We start from the raw sequence: 26,972 nt of genomic DNA, 5'->3' as shown, positions 1-26,972 counted from the left end.
CTACTTCCCCCCACGCAGAAAATGAACCCATGCAGGCCTGCGACCTAAATCGGCCCACAAGCCCAAACTCGGCCCTGATTTGCACCCGAACCAGCTCCTAAACCGCGACCCGATTCCTAAGAAAACCCTACCCGGATCCGACCCACCCTTGACCCGGTTTCTAACATTCTTCTCTAGGGGCTCTGTGTTGATAGTGGCAGCAGCCGCAAGTAGCCGCAGGTAGCGAGGGGCAATGGCCATTGGGCGAGCTGGCACAACAATGCTCTCGACGCAGGCACTGCAGTAGTAGGAACAAAGGCAACAAGACGAGGACTCGGGATCTGGTGCTCGAGCAAACACGTTGGGACAGAGGTGCTGGGTTGTGGTGATAGCAGGCGTCAGCATTCTGAGGTGGCGAGTGGTCAGTGACGGAAGCAATCGAGCGTCGCAGTGGTGGTGTTCGGAGGCGGCGAGCAGAAGCTTGCCAGCTATAGGTCACGACAGAGATCGGCGGACGAGCAGAGGTAGGGGCAGGCTACTACATGGCAAAGATGATGGCTCGGCTGTTGGCGTTAGGCAGCGCTGGCATGGTGGTGACACGAGCTCGCAGGTGAAGTGGTGACGCAAGCTCACGGGCCAGGAGGACTTTCGGCGGCTGGTGGGATGATGGCCGACTCGAGTGGAATGGTGGTGGTGCGGAGAGACCTGCAGCCCCTCTACTCACTCTCGTCCTCTCGCTCTCTATGTTGCCTGTGCTGTGTTCCTCTTTCTCCATCTACTTCAAATTTGGGTTCCAGGGAAGACAGCGGCGAACATCGTCACTGGGTGGCTCCGGTGATCTGGTGGCAATGGCCTGCAGGCTTTTGCTCCTCCTAGTCTCTCGAGCTATCCTCTCTCTCTCTCTGCTCTCTCCTTTATGTTTTTTTTTTTCTCTATTTCGTGCTCTCCCCTCTTATTCCATTTTCCTTATGAAGGTTGTTGTCCTATCATGCCAGTTGCTGCCCAAGTTGATCCCGACCTGCGGATCACGCTAGTTGCTTACCATCCCGATCTACCGCTCCTCCATTGCGCCCTTCGCCGCTCGTTTTCGTTTTTGTGTCCCGTAATGAAGACCAGTCGGAGGGAGGAAGATGGGGCGTGGGCCGAGTCGACAGGGGAAGAAGGCCAGGCTGCTGGGTAAGAAGGCTGGGCCACAGGGGAAAAGAAGAGGGAGGCAGGCAGGATGGGCCAAGGCTAGGTTTGGCCCGACCCGACTTTTTTTTTTTTAAATTAATTAAATTTAACTTTTTTATAATAATATTTTTTGACTAATTCCAAACCTTTAATGCTATTAAGTCTTAGATAAAACAGAAAAATTTAAGTGTCAATAGTTGCTCCTCTTTGAATGGGAGCTCGAAGAGGTTCCCTTCAAAGACAAGAGAAACCTAAATTTTGCCCCTAGATAATGACAATCGGGGCTACAAACGGGAAAAAGATAAGAAGGGATGACCTTACTTTGTAAAAGATGTCCCTCGACCGAGATGGAAAAATCTTATTGTATGATAATGAGTTTCGACTGGAAAATGGGTCTCACCGTGTAAAAATGGGTCTCGACTTGATATTAATAGTCTCACCGTGTACAAATGGGTTTCGACTGGGAGGAAGGTCTCACCGTGTACAAACGGGTTTTGACTGGGTATGATAGTCTCACCGTGTATGAACGGGTTTCAATCGAGTATGATAGTCTCATCGTGTACGAACAGGTTTCGACCGGGTATGATAGTTTCACCATGTATGAACGGGTTTCGATTGGGAGGAAGGTCTCACCATGTACAAATGGGTTTCGACCAAATATGATAGTCTCACCGTATACGAACGGGTTTCAACTGGGAGGAAGGTCTCACCGTGTATGAACGGGTTTCGACCGAGTATGATTGTCTCACAGTGTACCAATGGGTTTCGACTAGGTATAATATGGGAGGAAGGTCTCACCATGTATGTATAAGTTTCGACCGGGTATGATAGTCTCACCGTGTACGAACGAGTTTCAACTAGAAGGAAGGTCTCACCGTGTACGAACAGGTTTCGACCGGGTATGATAGTCTCATTGTGTACAAATGGGTTTCGACTGGGAGGAAGGTTTCACCGTGTATGAACGGGTTTCGACTAGGCATGATAGTCTCACCATGTACAAACGGGTTTCAACTAGGTATGATAGTCTCACAGTGTACGAACAGGTTTCAACTGGGAGGAAGGTCTCATCATGTACAAACAAGTTTCGACCAGGCTAAAACTACATGGTTTTGAGGAAAATCCATGGACCTTTGTAGATGACATAATTTAAGGTTGACCATGAACCTTTTTGAAAATTGCAGTTTAAGGATAGACTCATAAACATTTTAAATGTGTGGTTTAAGGATAGATCCACTAACCGTGTGGTTTAAGGATTGACCCACGAATCGTGTGGTTTAAGGATGACCTACGAACCTTGTGGTTTAAGGATGGACCCACGAACCTTGTGGTTTAAGGATAGACTCACCAACCGTGTGATTTAAGGATAAAGCCACCAACCTTGTGGTTTAAGGATAACCCATGAACCGTGTGGTTTAGGAAAAGCCACTAACCTCGCGGTTTAAGGATAAACCAACAAACCTTGGAAATGGCATGGTTTAAGGCTGACCATGGACCTTTGGAAATGACGTAGTTTGAGGCTAACCATGCACCTTGTAGATGGCATGGTTCCACGAACCTTTGGAGATGACATGGTTTGAGGTTGACCATGAACCTTTGGAGATGGCATGGTTTGAGGCTGACCATGAACCTTTGAAGATGGCATGGTTTAAGGCTGACCACGAACCTTTGGAGATAGCATGGTTTAAGGCTGATCATGAACCTTCGGGTTTTTAGGAAAGCACCCACTAATCTCTTGAAGACAACATGGCTTCACTGAGGAATCCTGTCAAACTCATCTTGAACAAATGTCATTAGAGACGTCATCAAGAGACGTATTGGCAATAATAAATCATTAATTGAATAGGCTAATCAAGCTAAGTCCAACTACTTTAAAAAAAAAAAACATTTGATGTCAATCAAGATCATGTGGCGCAAAACTGTCATCATGCTCGGGAATATATCATTAATCATCAAATTCTCCAAGAGTCAAGTTCTTGTCGAACGGCTACGACTCGTGAAAAGGTTCATTGAGCATGCCAAACTAGAGCTTCTTAGTCAGAAAGGGTTTCTCACACACTCTTGATAAAATGGCTGCTTGATCCCATCCATTCGTGTGGGAAGTAATAGATTGCTAAGGGTATCTCACATAACTCATGTCAAAGGCTTTCAGAAACATTCGCAATCAAAATGGTCTTTTGAAGGATCGCAATATAGGCTTGGTTATGGGCTTATACAAAGGGATTATTACTTTGAGGCCAATAAAGGGACATTTGTCACTATCTTCATCGAGTTTACAAGTCGAGAACTCATAAGATAAAACAAGATAGAATTACCTCCACTCCTTCAAGCAGTAGCTTCTTTGTGGCATTCTCATTTTTACTCAAACCATCCCAATCAGAAGAGACTTCGGAAGAGGGTTGTAATGTTGGCTCGAGAAAGGCTCAAAAGGCTTAAAATTTTCAAGAGGGTTTTTAGGAGTTAGTGATCATCATGGCATTGTGATTTAAGTCACTCGACCTTTTGAAAGCATTTGGATTTTGAAACACCGCACATCTTGAAAGTCCCTTGACTAATCATTTCTGCATGGGAGTTTTGCTCTTTTCTAATTTCCTTTGCACTTGCGATGATTTTTTTACACAAGCATTTGGACTTTGATAATTTTTTTCACATAAGATGCAGCCTTTTGGCTCTTTTTCTTGACGGGCGTTAGCCTTGCTTTTACCAGGTACACTGCTTTTTCATGCCCCCTAGTTTGTCGAACTTTTTGCTTTTTGAACTTTTGTAGCTCTTATGACTTTTGAGATGCTTTTCATATTTTCTTATAACTGTCAATTGTATTTGGTCAATTTTTATGCCTTTTCCCAATGAAGGGAGATGATCATCGCTCGGGGTTTAGAAATGAATAATCGGCCCAAATTGGTTAAAGCAATGGGTATCGTGTTTGGGTAGAGAAGAAAATGCTCTTCTTCACCTTGGGATGAGTCAAGCTCTAATGAGAATTCCTCTAAAGCTATCAGTAGAAGATTGATGTAAGTGAAAGTAATAGAATCTTTATCAATCTTTTGCTCTATGACACAATCGTAACCTCCTATGCTACCCCAATGTAGAGTCGTTCTCGACAGGGGTACTTTGAAGGGTCATCCTTATTCTGCCCAAAGGGGTAGTAAGAGATTAGTTCAATGCTTGGGATTGATGAAGGAAACACCTTTATCATTTTGATCTTTGCACTCAGTGTGAATGAATCATTCGTCCTAAGAGAAGGTCGCTTTTCACTCAACTCTTAAAAGTGTTTGAAGGACGTGTTTGGAAGTGACTTACCTTTCTTCATCCTAAGCACTTCTTATTTGGCATAGTTAACGTCTCAATTTTACTCTGCTGAGATCGTCTCGAGTAAATCAATCTCCATAGGGAAATTCGATTCAAAATGAATAACCCACAAAACGAGAAAACTATTTTGAGATAAAAATGATGCTAACATTTTTTATAGAAAGTTTTGTTCAATTATTCATTTTTGTGCTTGTCTCTAAGAAAGAAAATGATATCTCAATGAGGTCGCTTCTTACAATAAAATTGAGGCGACAGTACATGCCCCACAGTCCTTATTATGGAGGTTTAGTATTTTGCCAAGATTTTATCATAAGATACGACATCATTAAAATAATCAATCCACGGCCATCAATCAAATGTCCACTTTTATTCCAAAAGTTTTGTATGTAAAAGTGTCATTGATTTTTGAAAATTTGATTTGTAATTTTACTCCTAGAAAAATGAAGTGACTTCTATTTTGAGAAGTTTGTACACAAATGATTTGCATTTTAGTCCCAAAATGTGAGAATGAGAGAATTTGACAAAAATGCAATTTCAATTTTTGTGCCCCAATATAAATTCACAACTTGAAAGTTTATTTTTTTTTGTTTTTTTTTTCAAAATGATTTCGAGCCCATAACTAGAAATTTAAACAAAACCATGTGTTCAACGTGGCCAAATCAAAGTGTTTAGAACTTGCATTCAATGTTCACTTATCAAAAGTGATTGCTAATTTTTTCAATTATAAGCCTACAAAGCATCGAGGGCAATCAATTGATGTATGTGAATTTCAAAATGGAAGTTCAATACAAAATGAGCAAATAAAAAGGAAAATGATACTTACAATGGGTGCCGACCTTTGTCTCTATTTTTTTTTCAATTACATAGACATACACATGGGATGTGGTTCGCTTTTCTACTCTATTCAGCTCAAAATGAAGCCATACGATCACTGAACTGAACCAACAAGATCGCAGCTAGGTCGTGTTACCCATGACTTCGACTTCATCAAAGAACTGACTCGTGTCACGTGGTTGCAGGCCAGGATGGGAACCTTTGACATCAAGAAAGAAATTTCGAGGTTGAGATGGGCGACTTGTAGTACATGGTTATAGTCGGAGTGGTATCCACCTCAACACCATCCTAAGAAATCATATGCAGCCTCGGTCCAGCGACAGGTCGTGTGTGCTAGGGTGTAGTGCATTGCAAAGGATACATGCACAACAATTTATAGGCAAACAACACTTCGTACATAAAAAATAAACCATACATTCCTACACCTCCCTACAAGACAAAGGTGAGCAAACACTTCCCATTATATCTCTCATTCTGCAAGAACATTTAACATTTTTAATTTTAGGGGCATACTTGGAATCCTCGCTGCTAAACAAAAATATTTTTAAACAAGATTAATTTTGTCCTAAGTCCTCTAAGGTTTAAAACCAAGTCCCTAGTGGAGTCGCCAAGCTGTCGCGACTTACCCTTCGGGGGGAGGGAACAGATTTAAGGGTATTGCTTAAAGGGTGGGCCTATAACCCATGATTGCCCATGATTAGGCACGGGCTCTCCCAAGACCATACCTTACATGACATTGGGATATTTTTAGAAATTTTACAAAAGAGAGTCGCCACTAACCTATTGGGGTCAGCTAGAAACCAAGTGAGGTATGAGAGTATCTAATTAACCAGAGAATCTAGGGTCGGGGACTTTATTACACTAATTAACCAATTAGTGCCATTTCGGTACATAATCTTGTTCATTTTAAAAGAAAGAATTTTTGTCAAGCAGTTTGTATTGATTTTATACCTATTCACTAACATATGAGGTGATTATGCAGGTGCACAATCATTAAAATAACAATCATAGCTACCAAGATCCTAATTGAGGTGCAATTAAACATAATTAGATATGCAAATTAAACGTACGATATAATCAAAATACGAGCAAGTAAAAGCCTAATTACACTAAGAAGGCAAAATATGACAATTCCTAACCAAACCCCATCATTTTTTAATTTTTGAATTTTTTTGAATTTTTGAATTTTCTAATTTTTTTAGAAAAAAATATTAAAATAATTCTTTTTGTCAAAACCGGGTATAGTCTGGTTTGACCCGATCAAGGCGAGTCGGTCAGACCTGCCTGGGTTTAGCCCAGCAAGGGGTCGGGCCGATCGGCCCGCCCAAAATACAAGGCCTAACCAGCCTTGGTAAAGCCTTCGTGCAGCTGGATTGGGCCCATCTCTACTTCCCCCCATGCAGAAAATGAACCCACGCAGGCCCGTGACCTAAATCGCCCACAAGCCTAAACTCGACCTTGATTCGCACTCGACCCAGCTCCTAAATTGCAACTCGATTCCTAAGAAAACCCTACCCGAATCCAACCCAGCTTTGACCCAACTTCTAACCTTCTTCTCTAGGGGCTCTGCGTTGACAGCGGCGGCGGTGGTAGGTAGCGAGGAGTGCTGATGCTTGGGCGAGCTGGCACGACGGTTTTTGCGTGACGCAGGTGCTACAACAATAGGAACAAAGGCGGTGTCGCAGGGACTCGTAATCTGGTACTCGGGCAGACGCGTAGGGACGGAGGCGTTGGGTTGTGGCGGCAGCGGGTGTCGGCGTTCTGAAGCGGTGAGCGGTTAGTGACGGAAGCAGTCGGGCGTTGCGGTGGTGGTGTTTGGAGGCGATGAGCAGAAGCTCGGCAACTGCAGGTCACGGCAGAGATTAGCAGACGAGTAGAGGCAAGGGCAGGCTACTGCCTGGCAGAGACAATGGCTTGACTGCTAGCATTAGGCGACGCTGGCACGGTGGTGACGCGAGACCGCAGGTGAAGCGGTGGTGCGAGCTTGCAGGCGAGGAGGACTTCTAGCAGCTGGTGGGACGACAGCCGACTCAAGTGGAACGACGGTGGCACGAGGAGGCCGGTGGCCCCCTCCCGTCACTCTCTCCCTCTTGCTCCCGTGTTGCCCGTGCTATGTTCCTCCCCTCTTTCTCCGTCCACTTCAGATTTGGGTTTCAAGGATGACGGCGATGAACAACGTCAATTAGGTGGCTTGTCAGTGATGGTGGCGGTGGCCCGAAGGCTCCTGCTCCTCCCGATCTCTCGAGCTCTTCCTCTCTCTCTACTCTCCCTCTGTTTTTTTTTTTTTTCTCTATTTCGTTCTCCCTCCTCTTATTCCATTTTCCATCTACAGGTCATCGTCCTACCATGCCAGCCATCGGCAGGCGATCCCAACCCGTGATCAAGCTAGCCGCCCGCCATCCCGATCCGCCTCCGCCTCCTCCACCGCTCCTTCGCGCTTTGTTTTTCTATTTTTGCAGGTCCCGCAGCGAAGACCAGCCTGGAGGGGGATGATGGGGTGCGGGCCGAGCCAACAAGGGAAGGAGGCTGGGTCGCGGGGGTAAGAAGGCTAGGCCGCAAGGGAAAAGAAAATGAAGGTAGGCGGGCGGGTCCAGCCCGACCTGACTTTTTAAAAAAAAAAAATAATAATTAATTTTTAATTTTTTTTCATAATAATTATTTTGGCTAATTCCTAACCTTTAATGCTATTAAGTCTTAACTAAAATGGCAAAATTTAGTTGTCAACAGTTTGGTTAGGTGCTCACCCATTCAAGCCATGGTAGATGTAAGATCCTTAGTTTGGTTTTCTCATGTTGGTGCTTGAACGTGTATTTGAAACGTTCACGCTTGGGATCATGTCAAGGTTTGCTTGGGTTAGGTCCAACAAGAGGCAAGATTACTCAAGGCCACGAGGCCTTGGATTGGTATCAAAGCATGCCAGTTCCAAGTCTCATTCGATGCGAGGATCACCGAAGGCCGCATGATCTTGGATCGATATTGAAGCGGCTAGTTCTAAGTCTTAATCGATACGAGGATAACCTAAGTCACAAGGTATGACATTTTGAATTTTAGATTCTGATTTTGATTAGATGAGTTGGGCCTTTCATCAACGCGACTATAGTGCTTTTCTCTAAGATGGCCACTCATGAGATAACTAGACTATCTGGGGAAGCCATTAAGGATTTTAAGGCAAATAGACCTGAGGATTCGACTAGGAATCGGCTGCTCAACCGTGTTCATCTACCGAGATCATTACGGCACAGACATAAATTGATTGGAGATCAGAGATAGGTCGATTCGACTAAGATGAGTGGTTAAATGTGGGTGATCCCACTAAATTGCAAAATTCTCATCGATTGGCATTAGTTTGATTTTTTTTTTTATCGTTTTGGTATCATGTGTCTGTATTCAAAACCTCGGGATTTTCACGACAACCAAAAATCGCTAATGTGTCAAAGGGACCCATTATGGCTTGAAAAAAATCTACCACGGGTTATTTGCACTAAAAAATTCTGAAAGTTACCCGGTAACCTAAGTCACGCAAAAAACACGTCGGATTGAAATTAACCACGAATTTGAATCCGATTTTAGAAATTTAAGGTTTTGTCATGTCGGAATAAGTTTTAGGAACATTGACTTAGTCTCAAAAGATTTTTTCTACAACCCGAGACTTTTTGGGAAAAAGTCATCATAGGGTCGTTTTTGTCCAGAAATTGTCGGGGATTGTTTTTTATTACGAAATTGGGAAGTAAGTGGGATCAATTGGTGAGGAAAAATACCAATTGGATCGGTGAGGTATTGATTGAATTTATTGAGGCTGAATTGTGTGGAATTAAGCAAGATTAAGTAATCAATGGAGAGGAAACCGAGGAAAATTCGTATGGCCCCCACCACCACAACTTATGGACAATTTCAAAGGCCTTCTAGAAGGAAATTAAGGCGGAAATTACAGGTGGAATCCAGCCATACAAAGGGGATAAGGTCAAGGGTACAAATGAGGAGAATATTTGACCAAGTGGCCCCCTTCTTGTAGCAGTCTTCTTCTTCCTCAATCCACTTGCTTTCTCCATGGTTGAGTGACTTTTGAAGCTTCAAAGAACTAGAGCAAACTCCATCTCATCCCCCTTGGCCGTCACACGTACGCTGGAACCACCGCAGGACCTTATTCCTCCTCTGTTTTCTCTTATGCCAGTTTTTGCTCTAGCCGATCTTTCACCAAAGATTCGAGTGAAAAGTGATCTTCTCAAACGAATTAGCCTTCGTGCCACCCACCGTTGTTCTCAGCACATCCAAATCGTTCAAAGGAGCCTCGACCTCGCATCAAACGGAGCCGCCAACCATCCTATATGCCGGCGAGAAGAAATCGATTGTCGGACCATCCGGTAGCCACCCGCCTACACTGTTTCGCAACTTTCAGCCATTTTCTCCCCATTTTGATCCTACCTCCACCCATACCAACCACCATCAAGCCCCCCTTGACTCCCAAGAGCCATTGATTGCTGACCACCTGCTCGCCGGAGCTCCGATCATCCCGTTTCCTCGCTGTTCAGCAGTTGGTTCTCCTCTATCCAGCAAGCAGAAGTAGAAGCAAAAGCCGAACCATCCTTTGTTTTCTTCTTTGCAGCCCAAAATAAAGAGCAAAGCAATGGGTATTCCAGCAGCTTGTAAGCCTGTTTTGGCCCGATTTCTAGCCCCGAAAGCTAGGCCCGCCTTGGGAAGAATCAAGCCCAGTTGCATCCCCATCGATTTGAATCTACTGGCTCGCCGAATAAGTGAGTTTAACTCACTAATCCTCTCTTAATAGACTAATGATGCTTAGGAGTTAATTAGATTTAATTAAGTTTGATTAGGTGGATAGATTATATTAGAATAATTAATTTAGTACTTTACCGATGCATGTTAGGTGATTAGTGATAGGGCTAGTACGAACACTTAGAGGGGGTGAATAGGTGATCAAAGAAAGTTTTATGATTCTTTGACAAAATTAATTTTTAAGCGTAATAAGGTAGAAGTATAAAGTTGCAATTTTAAAGTAAGGAGATAAGGGAAAGAGAATTAAGACATAAAGTTTATAGTAGTTTGCCTTAGACCAAGCCTACGTCCACTCTCCTGTACTAATAGCCTACCGGCTGGATTCCACTATGATTCAAAAGAGATTTTACAGTCTCACGTCTTTGATTTCACAGTGTAGAGACTCTACTACACTTCAAGGTCTTACAAGTATTTAATCTCTCTTTTGAATACAAGTAAAGCTTCAACAGTTGAAATAATGAAGAACTGAAATCTTTAGACTTTGGAATTTTTCTTTTACGCACACACTTGAATAACTTGAGCATCCTCCTTATATACTCTTTCATGCCTTTATAACCGTTGGCACATTCCAAAGGAGTTCTTCCAATCAACCCGTTCGACAGAATCAATTAGGAAGATCTCGAGTTATTTAAAGAATGTGATGATAGCCTACAAATTCTGCTCGCTCATACAATCAGGATCTAGATTTCCATAAGAAGAACCTTCCAAGTATATTTTGACAATCAAGGGATCTAACATACTCGAATTAATTTCAATATGAATATAGATCTCGAGGTGCAATCTCCAGCCGTGAGATCTTCTTCAACTGCACAAACCAAATCCTTAAAGATATACCCACATCTAAATAAGTCTTCTTCAACGGATAATACTTCCTTTCTTCGGTCTGGAAACTGTCAATGAGAGCAAACTTTAAATCTTGAGTCTGGAGGTCTTCAGACTTTGACGATAGAGTTTGCAAGTCTTTATACTAGACTGATGAAAACGTTTTGTCAACTTCAAAACAGATAAGGAAGTTTTCTCGAACAGTCTTCCCCTTTTTGACGGTGACAAAACATTCTTGCAGATTTGGACACATTGCCTTGCAAAACAACACTTAAGCAAATCAAGATTTCTTATAAAAGATAATTGGATTAGGATAAGGATAGTAGCAATTTTGCAATCACAGAAAACAAGTTAGTCCTGTAAGAGCAACCATCGTTATTAATAACATAGCTTAAATTACTTGCAAGCATTGTCAGTTCAAACCAGTCCAAGTCATAACCACACCGACAAAGGATAAAGTCCAAAATAGTTTAAAAAAATCTGCATAAAACCTCTCCCCCCTTTTGTCAACAGCAAAAAGTGGAGGAAAAATGAAAAGAAGTTGGTTGAAAAATGAGTCAAAATCATGGTTTTTTGGGAAGGTAAACAAGTTCGAATTCTCCCATAGAATGCACTGTCCTCTCAAGTCGTTCAAAATTCTACTTTAGTGACTAAAAATCTTCACTTTGCACAGTAAACTGAACTTGAGTCTTCAGAGCTTGTAACTGATCGTAGAGACACCGAAGTAGCCTTAAAAGCATTCTTGAGATCTTGCATCTCATATCCCTGAGCATATTGCTGTTTCTTGTTGTATAAAAGAATTTCCAGCAGTCTCGAAAAGTTCGTTGTTTGAGCTGATGCGTAACTAGGACCCGCTTGAGTCAATTCCAGGGATTTTGTGAATGGATGGAACTTAGCAGATTGATCACCTTGACGCTTCTCGGATAATGTGAGGCATGAACATCCTCTCGGGTCCGCTGCAGAACGACTTACATCACTAGCAAATAAAGGTGAAGAAGTACCTTTTGGTCCAACAACTCTCCCTATTTTGTTGCCTTTAGGTGGAGTAGGTAAGTTTTTTTCTTATTCAACTTTAGCTTCAAAGTGATGAAAGTCAGCAGTTCCTGCCATCTCATAATCACTTGACAGGGAAACAGCCAACGTTGGCTCGAAAGAGTCTTCTTGACCCTGATCTTGTTCTCCTTCTTTCTCTTTCTCTTCTTCTTCCTCTTCTCTTCTTTCTTCCTCCATCTTCCTCTGTTCATCCTCTTCCTTCTCTGTCTCTTCTCTTTCTTCTGCTGGCTCTACTTCTTCAAAACTAACAAAACTCTTCAAATTACGTAAGGCTGAAAGAGTCATCTCATCCTCATCCTCTTCATCCTGCAAGATGAGAGTTCTTTTTCTCTTCACAAGAGCAGCCATGGGCTCCTTACCTTTCCTTTTTGCTACAGTGGAGTCTTATTTTGCTTTTAGAGGAGACTTCTCTTCCACATGTTCCAATACCTTACTTAACTCTTGCAAGCGCATCTTTTTGACCATTTTGAATCCAATCACCATTAGAGAAATTGTTGACAAACTTAATGGAGCAGGGACGTGAATTTTAAATTGTCTAAAAAGACGCGTGATAAGAGCATAATAAGGGAGTTGTCCCTTATCTTTCACAACTTTTCTATACATATGGAACATAATAGTGTGAGGTAGAGAAAATTTGATCCAAAATTGATAGCATGCATCAGTTTCGCTTCAAACCGAGACACATCGGTCTTGGATGTCAACTTTAGCCTAATGCAGTTGATCACAATTTTGTGTAACAAGATGTTGGTGGCATTCATCCTAGAATAGGATATCTTGCCTTCAGCATCCTTGTCTTTCACCAATGATTGAGTAGCATGAGCAAGAGGTACACCAAATGGTCGAAAACATCCTCTTTCCACCCCCAATTAGATCAGCCAAAGTATCCATATCCACCTAAAACACCTTGTCTCTCACAGTAAAAGAGAAGCTATTTGCATCCACAAACAATAAATTCGAATAAAAGTATACAGTGAGTTCAATATAAGCCCTCTCTTCAGCAGATTCGAATAAACCCTTTAGTGGTTCTTTGATTTGAATAGATTAGAACCATCAGTAATATTTTCAGCCACTCCCATTCTAGTCTGAAAATGAGAGAACATTCTTTCATCATCATCCAGTCCTTGAGGTTGATTAGTAGTCCCCATTTGTGGATCACTAGGAAAATTTGCAAAGGCTTTTTCAGCCGAACCCTTTTTGGCAATACCCATCTTTTCCATGTCATACGAAAATAGAGTCTCGTTCTTATACCCCCTCTCTTTCAAGTATTCATCAATCAATGTCATAGGAGTTCCTCCTCTTTTTAGATTAGAATAGAGTTTGAAAGTGACTTTAAGAGTTAACGTTTTACAAGTTCCGTTCCTTCCAAAACTTCTTTGGATGAGTCGGTGGAGAAGTTTGACGCCGCTCGAGAAGGTTGTTGCTGATTTTGTTGCTGTTGAGGGAGTAGGAACTTCTTAGGTCAAGTCGAAGTGGGTAGGACCCTCGGGCATATGTCGTGGTTCTTGCTTGTAATCCTTGATGATTTTCTCGAAGACATTGTCTCTTCCAATGGAGGAATTCACAAACTTGCTTGAAAAAAGGTGAAATTTTTTTAATAGATCAAGAGTGAAAGTGAAAGCAAATAGGAATTTTGTATCATAAGGTTTCAATGTAAAAACGAAGAAGACGAGTCTTGGCAGTATATAAAGCAAGTGAAGCGAGTAAACGAAACGTTGTAAAAGGAAAATAAAAATACCTTTTTAAAAATGAATAACTTCCCTTTTTGAAAAAAACTGTCTTTTCAAAATTGATAACTGCCTTTTTGAAAAAGAGAAACTTGGAAAGATAATTTCAATTAGCAATTAATAAATAACTGTACCTTTTCAAGTTTAAAAGATTGAAAAAAAAAGCAACTTACAGTCGTAACTCTTGGTCTTTTGAGTCTGAATATCTTCAGACTTGATCTTTTTGTCATGAGCATGTCCAGACTTTACTAGATAAGAGATGTGATGTTCAATCTGGTGCAAATAGACTCAAATAGGCTTTGTAAATATGTCCGCCAGTTGATTCTTTGAGTCAATGAATTGAATCATAACTTCTCCATTTTGAACATGATCTCTAATAAAGTGATATCGAATCTCTATATGCTTTGCTCTTGAATGAAGAATTGGATTCCTTGTGAGTTTAATTGCACTGGTGTTGTCACATTTGATCTCGGTACACGAATCTTTAATTCCAAAGTCTCTTAGTTGTTGTTTTACCCATAGGATTTGAGAGCAGCAACTTCCAAGAGCCACATATTCTGCTTATGCTGTTGAAAGAGCTACAGTGCTTTGCTTTCTTGAGAACCAAGATACCAACCTGTTTCCTAGCACTTGGCATGTACCGGATGTGCTCTTTCTTTCCACTCGGCAACCTGCTAAGTCTGCGTTTGGATACCCAATGAGGGTAAAGTCTCATTCTTTGGAATACCATAGACCCATATTTGAAGTAGTTGCAATGTATTTGATGATGTGTTTTGCGGCGCTTAGATGAGACTCTTTTGGATCAAATTGAAATCTAGCACAAATAGAAACACTAAACAAAATGTTAGGTCTAGAAGTAGTAAGATAAAAAAGTGAATTAATAATACTCCTATAAAGTTCTGGTCAACTTTCTTTCCTTCTTCATCATTATCCAACTTCGAAGAATTAGACATTGGTATCTCGCTTTTTGTAATTCTCTAATCCGAACTTTTAATAAGTTCTTTGTATATTTCTCTTGATGAATGAAGATTCATTCCTTCAATTGTTTTACTTGTAATCCGAGAAAGAAGGATAATTCATCCATCATGCTCATCTCAAATTCATCCTGCATAGACTTAGAAAATTTCTTGCACAGGTTTTCATTAGATGATCCGAATACAATATCATCAACATAAATTTGAACAAGTAAAAAGTTTTTACCTTCCCTTTTATTAAACAAGGTAGTATCCACTTTTCCTTTGATAAAACTATTTTTCATTAAAAGCTTACTTAACTTGTCATACCAAGCTCGAGGGGCTTGTTTTAAACCATAGAGAGCATTTTTAGTCTAAATACCGAGTCTAGTCACTTTGGGTCTTTGAAACCGGGAGATTATTCCACATAGACTTCTTCTTAGATAAATCCATTCAGAAATGCACTTTTGACATCCATTTGGAATAACTTGAAATTCTTATAACAAGCAAAAGCAAGTAATAATCTAATTACTTCTAATGTTACTACTAGTGTGTAATCTCATCATAGTCTATCCCTTATTCTTGCATATATCCTTTGGCCATGAGTCTTGCTTTGTTCCCTACAACTTTTCCTTTTTCATCCATATTGTTCTTGAAAACCTATTTAGCTCCAATAATAGATTTACCTTTTGGTTTAGGAGTTAATTCCCAAACATCATTAACACTGAACTGCCTGAGCTCTTCTTGCATAGCTTCAATCTAGCTTTCATCAGTTAAAGCTTCTTCTATACTTTTGGGTTCTATTTCAGAAATAAGAGCCATAGCGCTAGACTCTTCATGTCTTTTGGATCTTGTATGAATCCCTTCATCAATGTCACCAATGATGAGTTCTTTGGGATGACTAGACTTGTGCTTCCAGTTGCTGGTTGGTCTGACAAACTGCTGAACTTTTTCTTCAGTTGATTCTTCAACATCCGTTTGTTGTTGACCTTCTTAAGTCTGAGTTGTTTCTGGGGAGTTAGACTTTGTAGAGTCTGGAGTAGGTTTAGATTCTTTAGGTTGAGTTTGGATCGATTGATTTTGTATAAGATCTTGAAATTTAACATTCGTCGATTCTTCCACAGATTGAGTCTTCTTGTTGTATACTCTATAAGCTTTTTGTTGGAGGTTGAATATCCAAGGAAGATTCATTCGTTTGATTTTTCTTGAAACTTATCGATTTGATCATTTGCATTTTTCAATACAAAACATTTGCAACCAAACACATGAAAGTAGGAAACAATTGGCTTCTTTCCTTTGAAGAACTCATAGGGAGTTTTCTCCAGAATATGCCTTAAGAAAGCTCTGTTAATGATATAACATGCTGTAGAAATTGCTTCAGCCCAAAAATGAAAAGAAATATTGCTTTCTATTAAAAGTTTTCTAGTCATTTTTTGCAACGATCTATTTTTCATTTCCATAACTCCATTCTGTTCTGGAGTGTATGAGAGGAGAACATATGCTGAAAACCAGATTCATCACAGAATTTAACAAAGTCTTGATTTTCAAACTCACCTCCATGGTCAATCCGTATGCTTGAAATAGCATATCATTTCTCGTTCTGAACTTTCTTAATAAACTTTGAAAAGTAAGAAAAAGCTTCGGACTTACTTGCTAGAAAGTAAACCCAAGTGAATCGTGAGTAGTCATCAACAACTACTAGACAGTATCTCTTTTTGACTATGCTTCTAGTTCTGGTTGGTCCAAAGAAATCCATATGTAGAAGCTACAAAACATGATTAGTAGAAACCTAATTCAATGGTTTAAAAGAACTTCTAACATGTTTTCCCAATGCACATGGTGTGCATAAGTCAAATTTTTTTGAAACTTCAAGTTGGGCAGCCCTCGAACAAGATTCTTAGAAGAAATCTTGGCACCGTTTTTTATTGACGTACCCAAGCTTTCAATGCCAAAGGTTTGCTTTATCTTGTGGCTGAAATTAGATATTGAGACTTCTTTGGTTTTATATCCAGAAAATAGATGTTCCCATGTCTTCGTCCAAAGAAAAGATTGTGAAAGATCTTACTAGTTCCCCGAACATATTCTTTCTTGAAAATTGATCTTGAATCTAGTGTCGCACAATTGGCCGATACTCCAGTTGTAATTGAATCATTCTACTAAGGAAACGTTGTTGATTGTGAGACTTCCAATTTTTACTGTTCCACATCCAACAATTTTTTCCTTGTTGTTTCCACCAAAAGAGACTTTTCCATCATTAAGTTGCATAAGCTTTATAAAACAACTTGAGTCTCCAAATATATGCCTTGAACAGCCACTATCCAAATACCATTTGACATTTTTCTTGATAGTGACCTGCAATTAAAAAAGAAACTCAATCTTTCTTTGGTACCCACATTTTCTTGGGTCCAGATGAGTTAGTGCCATAAGCGCCTTTACCCATTCCTTCTTAACAGTCTCCAAGCCATAGGACATTCTTTTTCAAAGCGTTTAGAGCTGTTGCATTGCACTTAAAACATTTGAGAGCACTTCGACTAACAGGTTTTACAAAGACTTTTTGAAAATGATTTATGTAAAAATTTTTGTAGGCCTTTATTTAATTCTTTTCTTTACTTTTAGAAAATCAATTAGAGGAATAATTTCAGAAGTCATTCACAAACCCGATTTGTTAAAGTAGGGTTTTTGTACCGAAAGAATCTTTCTAATTTCTCGATCCTATAGAAAATCTCTTTGAAATATTTGAAATGTCATTTTTCAAAAACGTATTTTCTTTGGAAAGAGAGTCTGCATTTTCTTTTAATGTAACAAAGCTTTTATCTAAATTTTCAAACTCTTCTTTTCATCAAAATTTCTTGTTGTTAAGTGCAAAATTCTCCCTTTTTAACTCAGAAATCCTCTTGAGAGAAGTTTTGAGACTAAGACACGGTTCATCAATATATTTAGAGACTTTAGTAGGGATTTTAAAATTACTTACCTCAATTTTACTATCTGAGTCTAAGTCTGTATCTATTTCGGAGTTTGAGTCTGATTCTGATTTTGCCATTAGACATATATTGGCATAATCTGCATTAATTTCTTCACATTTAGTATCACTCCATGTCTTTGCCTTGAGAGCCTTTCTATATTTCTCAGCTTTTCCTTTCTTTTTCTTCAACATGGGACAGTTGGGTCTGATGTGTCTATTTTTCTTGAATTCAAAACAGATCATATCTTTATTGGATTCATCATCCTCAGTTGATTTGTTTTGAAACTTTTGAGTGCCTTGTTTCTTCCAATTGAATCTTTTTCCCTTTTTGTTCAGTTTCCTGAACCTTTTTTTTATCATAAGGGCTATCTCTTCATCATCCATGTCATCTTCAAAGTCTGTAATATTAAAATCATCATTAGATCTCAAAGCAATTGATTTCTTACCTTTGAGCTATTCTTCTTCATTGATTTGCTCCACTTCATAGGACTGAAGTGTGCCAACCAATTCGTTTACAGAAAGTGGCATGATCCTTTGTGTTTCCCTTATCGAGGTCTTTACGTGATTCCAGTCTTTAGAGAGTCCACGCAACAACTTGTTAACCTTCATGTGTCCTGAGATTGGTTCTCCCTGATATTCTAGACCATTTACAATTTCTGTAAAACGACTAAACATGTCAATAATAGATTATCCTGGCTTCATCTTGAAGGCTTCATACTGTCTGAATAGAATATTGATCATTGTCTCTTTTACTCGGTCAATTCCTTCATAGGTAATGTGCAACCTGTCCTAGATTTCTTTGGCTGTTTCACAGGAAGATATTCTGTTATACTTAGTAGGAGACAATGCACAATATAAAGAGTAAATTGATTTTGCATCAAGGGCTTGTCTCTTAGTTATTTCTTCTTGAGTCATCTCGCTAGCCACTACAACTTCTTTTCCCCTCTCTGAGACTGATGTAGTTTTAAGAGTGATTCCTTTTTCTACCACATCCTATTCTAGAGAGTCTTTCAATCTTAGGAATGCCTTCATCTTGTTTTTCCATATGTTGTATTCATTTTCATCGAAATAAGGTGGTCTGGTGTTGCTTTGGCCTACAACCAAACTTGGAGCAACATACTAGCCATGGATCTTTAACTCAGAAGTAAAAACACTTCAAACAAATGAGCACACTCGCTCTAATAACAACTGATATAGCTAGTACGAACACCTAGAATGGGGTGAATAGGTGATCAAAGAAATTTTTATGAATCTTTAACAAAATTAATTTTTAAGCGTAATAAGCTGAAGGTGTAAAGAACTAAAGGCAGAAGTATAAAGTTGCAATTTTAAAGTAAGGAGATAAGGGAAAGAGAATTGAGACACAAAGTTTATAGTGGTTCAACTTAAACCAAGCTTACGTCCACTCTCCCGCACTAACAGTCCATCGGCTGGATTCCACTATGAATCAAAAGAGATTTTACAGTATCACGTCCTTGATTTCACAGTGTAAAGACTCTACTACACTTTCTCAAGGTCTCACAAGTATTTAATCTCTCTTCTGAATACAAGAAAAGCTTCAATAGTTGAAATAATGAAGAACTAAAAGCTTTAGACTTTGGAATTTTTCTTTCACGCACACATTCAAATAACTTGAGCATCCTCCTTATATACTCCTTCATGCCTTTATAACTATTGGCACCTTCCAAAGGAGTTCTTCTAATTAACCCGTTGGACATAATCAATTAGGAAGATCTCGACTTATTTAAGGAATGTGATGATAGCCCACCAATGTTGCTCGCCCATACAATCAGGATCTAGGTTTCCATAAGTAGAATCTTCCAAGTATACTTCGCCAATTAACAGATCTAACATACTCGAATTAATTTCAATACGAATAATAGATCTCGAGGTGCAATCTCCAGCCGTGAGATCTTCTTCAACCACACGAACCAAATCCTTAAAGATATACTCATATCTGGATAAGTCTTCTTCAATGGATAATACTTCCTTTCTTTGGTCTAGAAATTGTCAATGAGGGCAGACTTTAAATCTTGAATCTGAAGGTCTTCAGATTTTGACGATAGAGTCTGCAAGTCTTTAGACTAGACTGATGGAAACGTTTTGTCAACTTCAAAATAGATAAAGAAGTTTTCTCCAACAGTTAGTTAGTGCAATTAACAAGTAAATAGACTCTAATATTTATTGAACGAGTCTCGAGAATTTTCCAGATCGGTTTCGGCGTCCAATTAGGCATTATAGGCCTAAGTTGGATTTATTGCTATTTAATAATTAATTTTCTTAATTAATTATTTAATTATTTATTTTCCAGAAATTATATTAGGATAATTGATGACCAGAATTTTATGGTAATTACCGTGGTGCAATCTGTTTATTTATTCGAGCTTTAATTTGTGCTGAATTGATTTAATTGTGATTTTAGGATTTATTTCCTAAATTAATAAATTTTAATAATTAACTGGAAAAATTAGGGTGCCGGTTTACATCGCTAAAAATATGTTTATAGGCTATTGAAACTAGTGGGATGTTCTAAGGCAAAATTATTGTATTTTGGCGAAGACTAACGTGTACCTACACACGGCTATTTTTATCGGGAATGATAAAAATATTGACTTTGATGTATGTTTGGAAGGGTATACTATATCAACCCACGGGCGAAATGTCAGATTAGTAGAGAGCAGTATACCAGTGTACTATATCAACCTACGGGCGATATGGCAGCTTAGTAAAGAGCAATATACCTTCTCAGCTTAGATTGAGCAATGTCGGTATACTATATCAGCCTACGGGCAATATGGCAGCTTAGCAGAGGGCGGCTTAACAGAGAGCAGTGTACCCGATCATCTCAAAAGCAAGCTATACTATCTATTTATCAGCTTAGCAATAAGCGTCTTGATATAAGTGGACTTTATAGATAGTATGAGATGAGTCGACCAAGAAAGGGTCATGATGACATGTAATCGACTAGGTCGATTAATCGATGTTTTGATTTGTGGTGATTGATTGGGTACCTATTCAAACTGTGTTGAATTGTAGGTGGAATCTGACACCAAGGTAAATCCTCTAACCCGTGTTGTGCATAGCCAGCCCTTATGGCATATTAGCTTCCTAATCGAGTCTTAGAGGGTTGAACTTGCCGAGACATTGTCTCACTGGTTATTGTATAACCATTTTCAGGTCCTTAGATTGTGTTAGTGGAGGACCGAAAGCCACGAAGTCTAGGAAGGTGGAGATCGAAGAATCGTCGAATATGTCTTATTAGTAGGTCATAGGACAGTTCCGTTTGGAATGAGTCAACCTTTTTGTAAATAGTCTGGTCTTGTAAATAAACCTGGTTGTTTATAAAAGGTTTGTTTTGGTTTGAAAAATTGGTCATACTTTTCTATCCCATCTGATTGTTGTCTGGGGATTTATATTGTCGCTTTCGTATGCGCATTAAAATGAATGGGTTGGCGACGCGTCCTAGAACGTTGCATTTAATCGACTAGTGAGGGATGGGCACACACTCGAGGATTGGGGTGTGACACAAGGTCTTAGTAAGGTATTAAAGCGTGCTGATTTTATGTCTTGATTGATGTGAAGACTTTGTGCTTGATGTTTGAATCAAGCCACAAACCAAGAGTCATTCACATCATGAAGTATATTCATATCGGGTCGAAGCCAAGATCTGTCAAACTTAGGATCTTCACGAAGTAAGGTATACCAAAGTCTCAAGGTCTTAGGTCAACATTGAGGTATGTCATTTCCAAGCCTTATCCAATGTGGCGATCAGCGCTAAGTGATCGATTCAAGTCACGAATTAAGGATCATTCCCAACATGTTATATAGTGCAATAAAATGATTTATGGCACACACAAATGAGTGAGCATGCCTTCGGATCATGTACAAGTCAGCTAAAAAGAAAAGATAAGAATCAGCATGTGTGACGCACTTATGTGTGCACTTGAAGAGGAAAACGTTTGTCACCGTGATAGCATTAATAACGATACCTCCTTCATTAAACGGGACACCCTAGTTAAGTCAAGATGCTTGGATCTTGAACCAAGAAGTCTTGGAAAGTTAGCCCTGAGAAGGCTCAATTGAATTAGGAGGACTTGGTCGAGCCAGGATGATGGTAAAAGAATCATTTTATGCATGCCTATATATGCATGAGTATAATGTGTTGATGTGCTCATTTTTAAGTTGATGGTAGTTTTATATGGACATCATGTATTTAGTCAAGGCATGCCACTATTGATCTGTCATCAACACTATTTGCAAGTGCTGTACTTACTAGACTTCGATAATATGATGTTTTTCTAGTAGAGAATTAGGAATTTTACTTATTAAGTTCCCCAACTCACTCTACTATCTTTTAGGCTTATGTCAATTTTGAGAACTACAGTTAAGCTAGAGGAGATAGGAATTCCCTTGTCATATGTGAAAACTTATAGGGTGATATAAAAAGGAAAGAAGAGTTTGTAAATGTACTGTTGTAATATAAAGTAATGTATTCTGTGTGATATATGTCCTAGTCTTCCAACTATTATTTGTTTGGGAAGTTTGTTTGTTCACATTTCCACATGTGTTTATTTACAAGATAAAAAGAATTAGGATGGCGACAAGTCTAGGACCTCACAAAAATAACCCCAACTGCTCAAAACTCTAGATATGGAGTTAGGGTTGTTACAATCCATGACCAACCCTTATGGTTGAGCGATTGATCCACAACCAAATAGCTCGAGTCAACTTGCGTGATTAGTGGATTGACGCACTGCCGATCCCTTGATCAGCCCATGGTCAATCCTTCAATCAAGCCATGGCTGATCCTTTAGTAGTCCTATTGATTAGGTCGATCGGTTCATGATCAATCCTTAGATTGGTCCATGGCCGATCCCCACTATCGGCGCACTGATTCCATGGCCATTTCTCATAGGTCAAAATTGTGGATGTCACAACCGAGGCTCGACAATCGACTAGAGGAGGAAGAAGGGAGGAAAAAAAGAAAAGAAAAACTTCAAAAACATTAGTATAATCTTAGGAAATTATTAAAATATAAAAAATTTGCATGTCTTTAAAAATTTGAGAATTGTAACAAACATGTTATTCTATTTAGAAATTCGTCCAGGAAATAAAAATGAAAAAAAGTTATTTCTCAACAGAAATTATTTTCAAAAATAAAAATATTACCAAACGCACTCTAAACAATCATTCTTCTCAAATCATTTTCTGTTTTCTGTGCTGATTATTTTGATACATTATTTTCCTTTCCATTTTAAACACATTTTTTTCTACTAACAGTCAAAGCCATGATCAAGTCTAAAGCTCCTTTTAGAGTTACAATTACGATCTAGGGCGAGCTTGACGCCATATTAAGCTCTACCAATCGGCCATTAGCTTGATAGCGGTGTTGAGCTTACGCATAAGTGTGTGTGTGTGTTTTGTGTGTGTGTGTGTGTGTGTGTGTGTGTGTGTGAGAGAGAGAGAGAGAGAGAGAGAGAGAGAGAGGGAGGGAGAGGGACGGTCATAGAGACGAAAACGAAGGGAGGAAACTCTGTCATTGAGCATAGCGATGGCAATATGATAGTGATTGTCGACGATGGCAACGGCAGGATGGAGGCTGCGGCAGATGGGGTGTGGGTCTGGGTAGAGGATGGAAGAGAGAGGAGAGGTGGCCGGGTAAATACAAAATGAAACGTCTACACATCGCCGTTTCGTTTCGTCCGCGGAGATTATAGATGAGATTAAAATAGGAGACAATAGATCCGCCTCTTTCTCATCCCAATCGGTACACCTTTTGAAATCAGCATTCCTACAAACTGAGCATTCCAGGAGGAATGTTTATCTCTACTCCAGTGGTAATCTCCGTTCTCATCTCCTTTTCTAAGGAATAAAACCTGTATTTTGTAAAGCGTACTTTTACTACTACTTTTTCTTACACGATTTTTAAGAACATATTTGACATTTGATCGATCCTCTCAAGTTACCACATCGTTTCGTCTTATAAGATGAGAAGAACAAAAGAAGGGGGGAAAAAGAAAAGCATCTTTGCTTTATTGTTCTCTAAGGAATACATGACATTGTGGGATGGAGACTATAATTCCATTACATAATTGGTCTGAACTTCAATCAGTATCTGTAGAAAATGTCTCCTCTGACGTCGTCTAAGTCACCACGCATCTGAAGCTGCAACAAGAAGTTGAAAATTGGAAGGAATTAGAATTAGGCTGTGATAAATAAATTGGTCAACTAATCTAGAAAGTTTGACTTCATCTTCAACGACAGCATGAAGAGAGTAAATAACGAATGGATACGACGAAGTAGAACCGAATCTTGGAAAGTTTTGAAAACAAATACTAAGTTGACCATGTATTGACGTAATAGACTTTTGGCTTCACTAATGCAACCATCTCTTCGTAGAAAATGATCTAAGCCACGTGACCAATATAATTTAAATAAAATGGCGTCGGTCTGAAGCATGCACTTATTTTTTGAGCTTAACATCTATATCCATTACTATCCCTTGTTCACAGAGAGGTTAGGTAGATATTGCTTTTTCCTTCGCGCTCTTGTACTTCATTAAAGAAAACAAAGAAAATATTTTTCCCTAAATGACAAAGTATGTAATACAAGTTTGATCTAAAAAGACAAGAACATTATTAGATTTGATCTAAAAAGACAAGAACATTATTAGATTTTCACTTAGGTTCGGTTGATTATACTCTATGTAACTATGATTAGGGCTAGACTTTGCATATGGTGTATAGCACAAATCTCGTAAATTTACTTGTTTGAGAGAGAACCCAGTTGTCATCACTAGCAACATGCCATGCAAAGTAACCTTTAAGTCCTTTTTCCCCGGTGTACACGACCTTGGTGAGATAGCTAGTATAAGCACCTAGAGGGGGGGTGAATAGGTGTAAAAATAATTTCTCGAGATATAATAGCAATACTAAGCAGACAATAGAAAGGAAGTTCTTCTTTGGTTAACAAGATGAATTATGATCAAAGTAAAACAGAGAGTAGGGAAGAGAAAATTGAACACATGGTTTATAGTGATTCGGCTTATTCCAAGCCTACGTCCACTCTTCCATACTGATAGCCCACCGGCTGGATTTCACTATGAACAAAAGAGTTGTTACAACAAAACTCTCCCTTGATTCCACAGTGTAGAAACTCTACCACACTTCATCAAGGTTTCTCAAAGTATAAACTCTCTTTTGCGTACAAGATTTCACTCAGTAAATGAATTGACTAAGAACAAAGAGCTTCAGACTGTGGAATTCTTCTATCGCACACACACTCGAACAACTGGAACGTCTTCCTTTTATACTCTTTATGCCATCATACCCGTTGGCACTTACCAAATGAATTCTCCAATCTACCCGTTGGACAGAATCAATTAAGAAGATCATTCGAGCTATTAAAGAAACATGTCGATAGCCCATCAATCCTGCTCGCCCATACAATCAGGATCTTAGTTTCCATAAGTAGAACCTTCAAAGTATACTTTGCCAATTATCGAATCCTTAATCTTTGATTCAATCATGATCAAATAAAGGATCCCGTTATGTTATATCCAGCCAAGAGATCTTCTTCAGTCGATAAGATCAAATCCTTAATGAAACACCCAATTCTGGATAACCCTTCTTCGACGGTCTAGAAACTGTCAATGCGGATAGACTTTGAATCTTGAGTCTGGCAGTCCGGAGGTCTTCAGACTTTGAATAGTAGAGTCTGCAAATCTTCAGACTAGACTGATGGAAACGTTTTGTTAGCCTAAAAATACACTAGGAATATTTCTCCAACACTTGGTAGAGATGGTTTGTGTATCATCGTAGCTGATCCATGTTGTCCCGGAATAGCATTAGGCGGATACAACCGTGGAGTTGTATACCGTGGTCGCGCTGTTTTGGGATATGTATTTCTTGATATTATTGTACACGATTGTCCCATCGGAGGATATTGCCGGCCCAGTGAAGGGTGCGAAGTAGCTGTGATCGTTGGCATTTGAGAGGACGAATGCGTGCCCATAGAAGGGGAAGCCGAGCACAATTTGCTCCGCTGGCATGCCGGCCTGAATCCATGCTCTCACCCCGATGTCTCCACTTATGCCGTTCCCTGAAATTAAAAAGGACCGATGATTTCAGATGCAGCATATATCAAGAAAATTGCGAGTTTGATAAGCACAAGTGAAGGATATTAAATGAACAAAAATGTTCATCTTAATTACTCTTGGAATGACACAGTATGCTTTGAATGGGAGACCATGCTGTGATTCTTTTGACATTGAGGTAACAAAATTCAAAGTCACGATACAAAAAATTGAGAAAACTCCGTTGTGCCTCAGAATAGTTAAAGTTTATTACCCAAAAAAACAAGTCAAAGTTGCCACCCTACCTGGATCATAGAGAGCAGCAAGTGGTCCTGTGGTGGAGGACCAACCGGGTCCAAAGAAATCATAGGACATTGCATTGATCCAATCCAAGCTCGCCGCCATGGCGGCCACAGGATAATCCGCATGGGACCAGTAGTGCGGCGAGTAATAGACTGCCGCCGACAAAAGCAAAGCATCCTTGCCCGAGCTGGCCGCCTCAGCAGCCGCCATGGTCCGCCACTCCTGGAGGAGCAACCCCAAGTTGGTCATCTTCTCATCAGTGTCCGGGTATTCCCAATCAAGATCAAGGCCATGAAAGCCGTTGGACCGAGCGAGGGCTATGGAGGAATCGATGAAACTCTTTCGGGAGCTAGACTGGCTCGCCATGGCTGCAAAGGCAGTCGCATTCGAGCTGCCACCGCCAATGGACAGGAGGGTTTCGACCGATGGGTTCTTCTGCTGGACGTCACTAGTGAAGGCTGCGAAAGTCTAGGCGCTCGTCGGCGATATGACTACCTGGTTTGTCGATGCATCGAGGTCGGCGAACGCGCAGAAGAGATGAGTGAAGAGGGTCGAATTGATGTTGGAGGCAGTGATGCCGCTGTTCGGGAACCAATAGCCTCCTTTGACGTTTTGGGCCATGCATGAGTTAATTTGGAGGAGAGACAGAAAGGAGAAGAAGAGAAAGAGAAGGATATGATTGTTGCTGGAAGCCATTTTTGATGAGTAATGGAGGAGGTTGTACATGTTTGAGCTGGTTTTATAGAGGATTTGTTGGACTCTACGCACAGGCTGTGGCTTAAGTTTCGTGTTAATTCTAGAGTTCTGACTTTTTCCTAACTCTAGTCTAGAACATCAGGCTTAGTGAAATGTGGATAATGGTCGTGACTAAGAATTTTATGCAAATAAGGCCTTTTCTCGTGCTCGACTGACCCAGTCAAGTAAGAAGGAGGAATTCCTTTCTCTCACTACCTTTCACGATAGATTTGAACCATTATATATATACACACATGGGCTGC

General features: G+C 39.9%; 1 pseudogene; it reads right to left on the bottom strand.

Moving 5' to 3' along the window:
• LOC120291385 lies at window positions 1-26,670 on the bottom strand (annotated as a pseudogene).
• Window positions 26,671-26,972: the final 302 nt, after the last annotated feature.

Source organism: Eucalyptus grandis, chromosome 3 (assembly GCF_016545825.1).
Source record: "Eucalyptus grandis isolate ANBG69807.140 chromosome 3, ASM1654582v1, whole genome shotgun sequence".
In the NCBI taxonomy this organism is placed as follows: domain Eukaryota; kingdom Viridiplantae; phylum Streptophyta; class Magnoliopsida; order Myrtales; family Myrtaceae; genus Eucalyptus; species Eucalyptus grandis.
This window is presented reverse-complemented; position numbering and strand designations above follow the sequence as displayed.